This window comes from Parasteatoda tepidariorum, chromosome 8, assembly GCF_982258835.1.
Source record: "Parasteatoda tepidariorum strain Cologne lab strain chromosome 8, Ptep-v5.0, whole genome shotgun sequence".
NCBI classification, from domain to species: domain Eukaryota; kingdom Metazoa; phylum Arthropoda; class Arachnida; order Araneae; family Theridiidae; genus Parasteatoda; species Parasteatoda tepidariorum.
The window spans coordinates 51,250,489-51,261,305 of NC_141762.1; the positions used below are offsets into that span (position 1 = coordinate 51,250,489).

The 10,817-nt window shown below is 27.7% G+C and overlaps 1 pseudogene; it reads right to left on the bottom strand.

The window, feature by feature from the left end:
- Positions 1-9,283: 9,283 nt before the first annotated feature.
- Positions 9,284-10,431, bottom strand: LOC107438664 (beta-1,4-galactosyltransferase 7 pseudogene; annotated as a pseudogene).
- Positions 10,432-10,817: the final 386 nt, after the last annotated feature.

Sequence of the window (10,817 nt, forward strand, 5' to 3'; positions counted from 1 at the left end):
TTATTCGATATTGTAATACTTACTGATGATAGATTAGAAGAAACATCAGTGTTTGGAGTATCGGGCAAACATATACCGGGCATTGGCACTTGACCTTAAGAAAACATCAGTGTAGGGTATACCGAGCAAATGTATGCCGGGCAATGGCACTTGACCTTAAAAAAACATCAGTGTAGGGTATACCGGGCAAATGTATACCGGGCTTTGGCACTTAACTAGACCTAGTAGGACTAGATCTTTGGTAAATGTCCGAAATATATACTAGGTCTAGTGCCACTGCTCAGTATACCCTACACAGATGTTTTTTGAAAGTCAAGTGCCATAGCCCGGTATACATTTGCTCGGTATACCGTACACTGATGTTTTTTTAAGGTTCAGTGCCACTGCCCGGTATACATTTGCCCGGTATACCCTACACTGATATTTTTTTAAGGTCAAGTGCCATTGTCCGATATATATTTGTCGGATACTCCAAACACTGATATTTCTTCTAATCTATCGTCAGTAAGTGTTAAAATATCGAATAAATTTAATTATATCCACGAATAAATTAATATAAAATCCGATGACGTTTTGAATATGTCATATTTTAATGACATTTTGACGAATCGGAGATGTATTTTATACTTTGCCGGTTTCTCATCTGACATTCTATTGAATGTCTAGGCAATGTGTGAAATATAAATAATTTCATGCTTTGCCGGCTAATTTTAGGCATTCTCTACAATGCCTAGGCATTCTATACAATGCCGGATTTCATACTTTGCCGGTAACATATACATTTATCATTTATCGAATTATAGTTTAGAATTTCTCTATTTTTTTCCAATCGCTTGAATATTTCTTTATAAGAAAAACGAAATTTCATTTTCAATAACATGTTCAGTATTTCTTTTCGCAAACCTTAAAGTTTTAATATAATAATATTGCTGGTTTCCTAAGACTTCTTGAATTTAAGATGTTTAAAATAGTTATAAGATTTATTAAAGCAGATTTGGAATTTATTGAACGTTTAACATTGACGATTTTCGGCAAATTTTAATCCATTGTAAGACACTACTTATAACTAGTTGCAATTCTATTTCAGCTTTTTAATGTAATTGTAACTAATATTAGTTTCGAAATTTGACATCCTGGCTAGACTTGTACTGCCTTTGTAATAATTGTATTACCTTTCTCTTTTAAATTACTGTCGTGGACATCACATGTGTATCTCCATGTCCTAAATAAAAATGTTTGAAAGGTGTAGGGTAGACTAACCAGTGAAGGAACACTTAAGCTTCGCTTGCCTTTTAAAAAATCATAATAATTTCAAAATTCGTAATTTTAGTTAAATGACAGTCTCAACATATTTGTTACTAATTGCAAATTATGTAACAAAAAAGGAAGAAAACTTACATAATATTGTTTTAAAGTTTCGGAGGTTCAAATAACTAGTAGTAAGAAGACCCAGTGAAGGAACAGCTCTTACCAGTGAATAGACACCCAGTAAAGGAACACTTAATTTTGGTTATTTTTTAATGCTCTCTATGAATTTATTAGCCATACAAATATTTAAAAGCAAGCCTATTCTTGAAATTATAACACACAAATACTTGGAAAATGTTAACTTTCTTTTGTAATCATGAATTGAAAATTAAAGTATCAACATATTAACACATACTGTTCATTCACTGGGAAATCTATGCCCAGTAAAGGAACATGCCTGTTCCCTCACTGGTTAGAAGTTGTTTTTCGTATTTTTAACATACTTTTGATGCGGAACATCACTAGAGGTACAAGAAAATTAAAGTTTATCTTTTATTTTCATTAACTTAGAAAAACATCCAGTAAAGGAACACTTGTTCCTTCACTGGTTTTTCATCGTTTGGTGATCCAGTGAATAAACACCCCCTTATCTCAGTACTTTATTATGCTATGATGCTTTAAAAAAAATGAAACGTATCTTCAATAACTATATTTTGAATTCTCTTTTTCACAGTGAGAAAAATAAAACTATTGCATGCAATTAATTCCTCTTCAAACATATACATGCAAACACTCACCTTATAATTTTTTCAAAGAAACAAGTTGTTGCAGAGAAAATAACAAATTCAAATATTTTTCCAGAGAAGTCTATTTGACCAGGTAATGCAAAACATCGCTAGATGACTTCCTATTGCTTGGCAGTAAGCTATTGTTACCAATCAATCTAAAGAAAAACTTTCAAATTCTTATTTTTAATCAATATATATGAAATGTTCTTTCACTGGGTAGTGTTCCTTCACTGGTTAGTTTACCCTACATGGGTGTCAAAAGAAATAAGGACGCCTGTAAAAAAACAAAAAAAGACGAGTTTGCATAAATGTACTTGTACTTCGTTTTATATTCGGTTAGTAAGAATTATTATCTCCTAAAAATGCTTCGAGAAAGTTACTTCTTTCTTCCAGCAACAAAACTAAGATCAAATGATAAAGCTAAGAGTAAGTTCATTTGTTTATATTCTTCTTAACTAATTTATTCTTTGTTAGTTTAATCATAAATATCGCTATTACTTGAAGAACTACTTAGAAGACAAAAACAAATCTTTTTTCATTTTTCTTGTCGGAATGAAACGTAGTTCTGTTATTTTAGAATAAAATTAGACTTGACAAGTTAATGTTACCTAATTACTCATAGTAATAAATGACACTGAGGAACAATTTTTGTTTATGTTTTTCTTTTCTGGTACATAATATCTTTTTTTACAAATCTTAGATATTTTCGTGTAGTTGATTTCAAATATACAAACAGTTTCTCCTTCCAAGTTTCAGTTTTTTAATGACATTTTTAGTCTATTTTTTGTCGAAATATACAAGTTAAAAAACGTTACATATAACAGGTGGTCTCTTAAACGTTGCGACAAACTTTAAAGGGAGTTAGAGCACATTATCAGGATCGAGTTTGCGTAAGATCCCATGCCCGGAAAAGTCGTCATGCTCCCTGCAATTAAAATTTATTCTTTATTTATCAAATTAGTTACTGAAGTGGTTTATAAAAGTCAAATTTTTAGAACTAGACAATTGTAAAACTAGCTGTCTAGACCAGAAGTGTTGATGCACATTTGAAAAAAAGTGATTCTACAGAGGGATTCCAAATTTTACAGTTGCAATTAATATTGTTTCTCGCATAAATAAAAAATTGTTATAGGTAATTAAAAATAAATTTGCGTACATTTAAATCAAGAAAGTTTAAAATGATGAAAATTGAAAACTTTTTACAGAAACTACTTGCTGTAGTTGAAAATAGTAATTTCATAAAATGCATCGAGTCATTATAAGTTTGTTTTTTTCAAATGAATTTATATATTTTTTATTTTTCGGTGAAACATTTGTACGCGAATTTTAAGATAATAAAAGAAATGATATACTAAACTTAAAATTATAGTAAATAAATTCGTTTTTTTTTTCAATCAAAAAATTTAACGAAGTTAACAAAATTTATACTTTAAACACAAACTACTAGCTTTAGTTGAGAATAAAAATTTTATAAAATTTATTGAATTTTTATAAGATCTATTCGAAAGTATACATTAGTTTCTACTTTTTTTCATAATCATTTGCAATTTTAATAGTGAAGGAAATAATATAGTAAATTTAATAAAATAGTAAATGAATAATTGTCGCATGCAATAAAAAATTATATTCGCTTATATTTAAATAAAAAAAAATTGTAAATTCAAACTTTGAGCACAAATTATCTGCTTTAGTTGAGAATATAAATTCAAAAAAATGTATCGAGTCATTATAAGTGCTAATGAAATGAATTCATAAGTTTCTTCTTTTTTTCTCACAAACATTTGAAAAATAAATTCAAATAGCTTAGGAATTATTGTATTTTAGATATTAAAACACCTTTTTCAATTAAGCCTCTTACTTTAAAGTCAGTGACTGTCATGAAAGTCCTCTGCTAGACTGTGTGGTTGATTTTATTCTAGCTTTGGAAGCAAATTTTTAAGATTTCAGCTGCTTGAAAGGAAAAATAAATCTTCCCTGATTATGAATTTTCCTTCATCAGTTAAATCTAACAGTTCCATTTTCTGCATAATTTCAGTCGGAATATCTATGTATTACTCACCTGTTTTTGATTCTATAATTCCATTCTTTCGATTCTATAATTCCTTTGTTTTCGATTCTTTTATAGATATCACGAATGTTTGCATTCAAGATAAGTTTGTTTCAGATACTACATTTTACTGACAAATTTTAGCAAATTTCATTAGTTTGAGTTTTAAGCAATAATTATGGAATGGAATTATTATGGAATATTTCAAATAATTGTTTTGAAACAGATTTCATAGATAATCATATTTCTGTTATAGATTTTGTTTGTCATAGATTTAATCGAATAATTGCATTTAATATGAACAAATAATATTATAAATAAATCATGATTTCATTGGATTCATATTTAAGCAGAGTTTAGCTAGAGTTACAAAACAATTTATCAAGTTTTTTTTTAACAACAAACAAACAAATATAACTTTATTGAGAACAAAACACATAAATACAAAGAATATATATTCATCGTCAAGAGGAAAATCCTGTCCAGGCGACAAAGAAAAGTAATACAATAAATTTAAAATAGAAATTTAAAAAAAAAAAAAAAAAAAAAAAAAAAAAAAGAAAGAAAAAAAAGATGGTATTACAATCATAAATTATTTTGCTCATCATAAGACGTCATATATTGTTGAGCACTGTAATAATAGAAAACAAAAAAAAAAACAAAAACAAAAAAAAAATGCATGAAACTATATATATAAAAAAATAAATAAATAAAAAAAAATAACAAAGGTAACATAAGAAATTCATTTGGATTGGCACAAGACTGGTATAAAAAATCAAATGCTTCCTTTAAAGTGAAAAATAGTGATCTAAATCGTCAATGTTCATCACAAATTGAAATAAAGCACGCTTAAAAGAAGAATATATTTTGATGTTTTGCAACTGAAATGGTAATTTATTATATAATTTAGGTGCTAAGTAAAAAAACTGTTTTCGTGAAATTTCTTTTGTAAAGAGGGGAATCTCATACATTTCAGTTGGTCTCCTTTCAGACACATTAGTTTTTAATTTGCATATTAATTTATTGTTGTGTAAATAGAGTAAAATACGAAAAAATACGTTATGGCGAAATGGTAATAGGTTAATTCTTGTATATATATTGGTAGTAGTTACACTTGAATTATTTATATTTAGAGAATTAATAATCTTGAAGCATTTATTCTGAACTGAGATTAAGGGAAGTAAATTAGTTTTATATTCACCGCCATATATTATTGCACCATAATTAATTAAAGAGTAAAACCAGGAGTAATAGAGTGCTTTCACAAAATTAAAATGAATTTTATTCTTAAGGTGATAAAATTTAACTAAAACGAAACGCAATTTTTTAACTAAATTGTTAATATGTGTTTTCCATTTTAAATTAGAATCGATATATAGTCCTAAATATTTGATATTATTTACAGATTGTAGAATATAGCACTGACAATTTTCATTAGTACTTTTGCAGGAGAGAGAGTGAAATTTTAAATTTAAGTTAAATTCTGATTTTCTTAAACTGAAATAAATATATTTAGTTTTATTTAGATTTAAATTTAAGTCATTTATTGTAAACCATTTTGAAATTATGCGTAAATCAGATTCAATTTGAAAAATTAGTTGATTTAAATCAGTGCAAGAATACAAAATTACGGAATCATCAGCATATGTTATTATCTTACCAAAAAGTTTGAGTTGACAAAAGTCATTGATGAATATAATAAACAATAAGGGTCCTAGAATAGATCCTTGTGGAACACCACGGTTTGAAAAAATATAATTACTAAAATTACTTCGGATTTTAACTCTATGTTCTCTGTTTGAAAGATATGAAATAAACCAATTTAACATAATTCCTCTGAAACCAGCAAATTCTAATTTTTTAATTAAAAGATTGTGATTGACATTATCGAAAGCTTTTGATATATCAAGAAATATAGCTACTGTTATCTTATTTTCAGCAATACTATTATGAATAAATTTTGAAAATTCCAAAAGAGCTTTTTCTGTACTTTTGCCTTTAATAAATCCATGTTGATTAACAGAGAAAAAATTAGTATGTTTTAAATAATTGTACATTTTATCAGCTAGAGCTTTTTCAATGATTTTGGAAAAAACAGGTAATATTGAAATTGGTCTATAGTTTGATAAGTAATTTTTATCGCCGGTTTTAAAAATAGGAGTTATGGTTGCTCTTTTTAAAGAAGTTGAAAATATGGATGACTTGATTGAGGTATTGATGAAATTAGTTATAAAATTTATATTATTGAGAGCAAATAGTTTAATTAATTTTACATTAATACCGTCATAGTCAAAGGAGTTTTTATCAGAAAGATAATTTATTAAGTGAAGTACTTCACAATCATTCAATTCTAGGAAAACAAACGAGGTTAAACTTGGTGAAATATATATTTGCAAACTGTTTGAATTTGGGTTTGAGGTACTGTAGGCATTTGCAAATGATTTATTGAATTGATCAGAAGATTCATAGTCGCTTAAAATATCAGGTAAAGTAAGGGATTTGCTCTGATTACCAATAATACTATTTACAAGATCCCATTTTTGTTTATTTGAATCACAATTTAAAAATTTGAATTTGAAATATTCTGATTTTGCTGTTTTAATTAAGTTCTTAAGCTCAGAAACTATAGTGTTGTATGCTGTTTTGTAAATAATATCCCATGGATATTTTCTAGTTTTTTTTAATAGTTTTTTCTTTCTTCGAATTAAAATCAAGATATTACTAGTCATCCAGTTATTTTTGGCTTTCTTGTTTGATTTATGCTTATATTTAAAATTATTTTTTAAATTATTGAGTTTGAAAACAAAACTTCGATATTGTTGATCAAGAGAATCTTGAGGATTGTAATTAAATTTGTAATTTGACAGATAATTATTGAGCTTATTATAGTTGATTGAAATTTTATTTTCAGCTTCCTTAATTTTATTTACCTCATCGTAATGAACACTGCAAAAGGTTGGATAGTGATCGCTTATGTCATTTATGAATATTCCGGATTTGATTGAAAATTTATTTGTTTTTACGAAGACATGATCAATGCAAGTTGATGAGGAATTTACTCTAGTTGGTTTGTCTATGTAATTTTGAAATCCAAATTGGCATAATAAATTAATATATTCATGAGTAATAAAATCATCACTTTCTGTATTTCAGAAATTTTTGAACTGTATTTCAGAATTTTTTTGCTTTCTGTATTTCAGAGGAGCTTAAAATTACTTTTATGGAAATTTAAATAATTGTGAAAAATAGTTTGTCTCTGTAATTAATATGCAAATAATAAAATTTTAAAAAAATTTAAAAACTTTATTTTTAAATAAAGTAAAAAAAGAAAATAATTCTGTTTTTTTTTTTTTTTTTTTTTTTTTTTTTATCAAAAATGAAAAACATAAGTCACATAACTTTTGAAAGACTTAGAAAATGATAGAAGCTCATTAAAAATATTATGCGCTCTATTTTTTTAAACTTTTAATTTTTTTCATTTTTGCTTTATTCTTTGTTTCGGAAAAAGAAATATTTTGTCCTTTTCAATCCTCTTTAAAAGTATAGATTTTAAAAAATTTTGTTTTATTTTATTAACGTCTTCTTTTTAGTTTTGTGTATTAGTTTTTTTAGGGAAAGTCGTTACTATAAAAAAACGAAAACTTTTGCAAGATAAAAAGTGTCAAAATCGTCATACATGGATGGTAAAGACATTTCTAGTGAAAGAAACCACAATTCTAAAAATTAAACCAAAATAGATTTTATTTAAACTTTTTGTATGGTGATTTTACCATTCGTTGTTGTTACTGTTTACCGGAAATTCTGTTTTCTAAAATTTTAGTTCTTTTCGCAATACATTTAATAACAAATACGGAACTCAAAATTAACTGTAACCAAATAAATGGCTTTTTAGCCTTGCTAATAAAGTATCACGATAACTTACCAAAATGATCTTCAGAACTATCAATCATTTTACCATTCATTTGGTAATTTTAATCTTTTAATGTCTTTGTCTCTAGCCAAAAAAAAAGGGAGGTTCATCTGTTTACACTTATACTGTTTATTTAAATGGTTGATAGGAATTAGATGAATAGTAACTATTTCTTATACTAATATAATTTCTCAACGATAGTTAAAGGGACAAGAATGATTGCTTCAAATGTTTAATTAAATTGCTTTAAAAATACTAAGCTCAGATTATTATACAGTTTTATCCATACTTTATGAGTTAGTTTTTATTTATTTATTTATTCACGTACACATGTGGTTTTTTTTGCAAGTACAAGGGACAACTGAGAACGTTGCAGCGAGTACCAAAATAGCGAGGTAACAAATATTGTCACCAAAACCTTAACGAGACTTTTACGACTGTAAAAAAAAGTATTCAAAACAAACACAAGCATTCTGATAGTAAAAATTATTTTTTATCGTACGTAAAAGCATTAATATTAAATGATAACAAGCATTATTGTTATTAAAATAATTGATTGCAATCTATTAATGTAACTTTTAACTTGAATTAAACACAACTGAAAGTAAAATGAACAATAATAGAGAAAGTGAGCTTCATCAATTCTCGTCAATTTTCGTTGTTCGTTAATTTTCTCCTTTGCTTACTTGTTTGATATTTGAAGAGGTTGCTTCAATTTCTGATAGAAGATTCACTTGAATTAATTTTTATTCCATCTCATCTCATCTTATTTTTCTTTTATTTTAGTCTTCTATTATTACGTTTCTGATTTTAATTCTTCTTTAAACTAAGAGTTTAAAAATGAAAGAACCGTTTAATTATTACGACGTGATTCTATGATATTACCTCATTTCCCTATATTTTAACATAAACTTATTTGCATCGGTGTCTAAGCTTATTAGCCGTTTCACACTTTTAATTTTTCGGTGTAAATTGCATTATCCTACTTTAAATTACCACGTTGAAGAGATTGAACAGATTACTTAGATCTTAATGAACAGCTCCATGCACAAAGTGATGCAATCACAGATTGAATTCATTACATATAGCTGTTTGGTAAACGAGAATATTAAATTTCGATGGTAAACTGACCAAATTTTTATAACAATATACCTAAATTTTTTAAATGTTATTTTAAAAATGGTAAAATTATTTATGTTCACTAATTGACCTTCATGCTATTCTGAAACAAATTTTATTCAAAGGAAACATTAATTCATTTAAATTAAAGAAATGCATGGTGGACGTGAGAACTGAGGTAAGCAAACAGTATTCTTCATAGTACTTATATCTTTCATTACTACTTTCAACTTTCAAGTTTGTGTACATGAAATAGCAAATTAGGAGTTTATGCACATTAATGGTTAAGAAGCCTTTTAAAACCGCCATTAATCTTTGAGGTCTTCATATCCAGCTTCGCACCAAGGAGTCAAAGTTATATTGCAAGTTAGTTTCACAACATGCATTACAACAGGGACTTGATTAATGACTAAATAGTGAGTCTTAAGTAAAAGGTATTGTACATCATCAAGGCCTCTTGAAGACCTACCTCTTTTCAACTCGGATTCAATTTCACCGTAAACACTTCTGTCGCGAATTCGTTCCGAAGAATCATGAATATGGTGAAAAGTATTATACATTCCACTACCCACGTTGTTAGGCCGGCTTAGGTTAAGATTGGCATCACGTATTCTTTCGTAGAAATCATCATCTTCCTTACCCCACCCCCAATATCGATTAGATAAACCATTAACAAGTTCAAAGTGTTCATTTGTTAGTATGAGAATTCCACCCACAAATGTTGAATATTGGTAGATGGGATGCAGTTCAGGAGAAGCAATGTGAAATGGTCCATTTCCAGGATATCTGTAACTTAGTTTTGGATTTAATGGTAACAAGTCAACGTCATGCATTGCAAAGTAGTCACAAATGTGGCGAGTTAGTTGATATCCCACATTTATCAGAGATCCTCGATTGAAGCGATACTTGTCTGCTTGATTAATTACATGTATTGAATGAGGGATTCTTTGTTGATTTAAAAAATTATGAATATGAGGAGCAAATTGAAGTAACTCCTCAAATGCATTCCGAAAAGGCACAACCACAGCAAGGTGATGTTTGTCCATGTCATTTTTTTCATCTGTCACTGAATACACGACTCTTGAAAACTTTGGTAAGATAAATGCATAAAGCATAACGCAACATGCTAAAATTATCAAAATTTTTAATACTTTTAAACGTGTATTGATAATACGGTTAACACAATACATACTCACCATAAATTTTTCTTCCTTCTCTAATCCACGTCAGAGTATGTTGATAACCTGTAATAATCTCTATTAAAAGATAGCAAGTTTATTCAGTATTTAAGGCTTCAGTAAGGATTCTGATCTGTCACGATATTGCAATTTTATATGTATATCCTATTTATACTTCTATAATTATAAGAACTCATAAACTGAACATATATTAATCTCAATCATTCAACTGCTCAAGTAAAAAGAAATCTTTCGATTCGAAATATTAATTTTAACCGTTACAGTAACAGTCCTCACATCAGAAAACTTTTGATCATGTGAGGGAATATTTATTTCTACTAAAATAAACGTCGAATGAACGTGAATATGGAAGTAATGCTTTCGGGTGGGAGGAAATTGCTATCTGAAAAATCATTCATTTTTTGTTAGTACAGATGGTAATTTCAATATTCCTTTCGCACATGTAAATTATAGATTCAAGATAAACTTTCACGTAGAGGTAAATACAGTCGAACCTCGCTAACTCG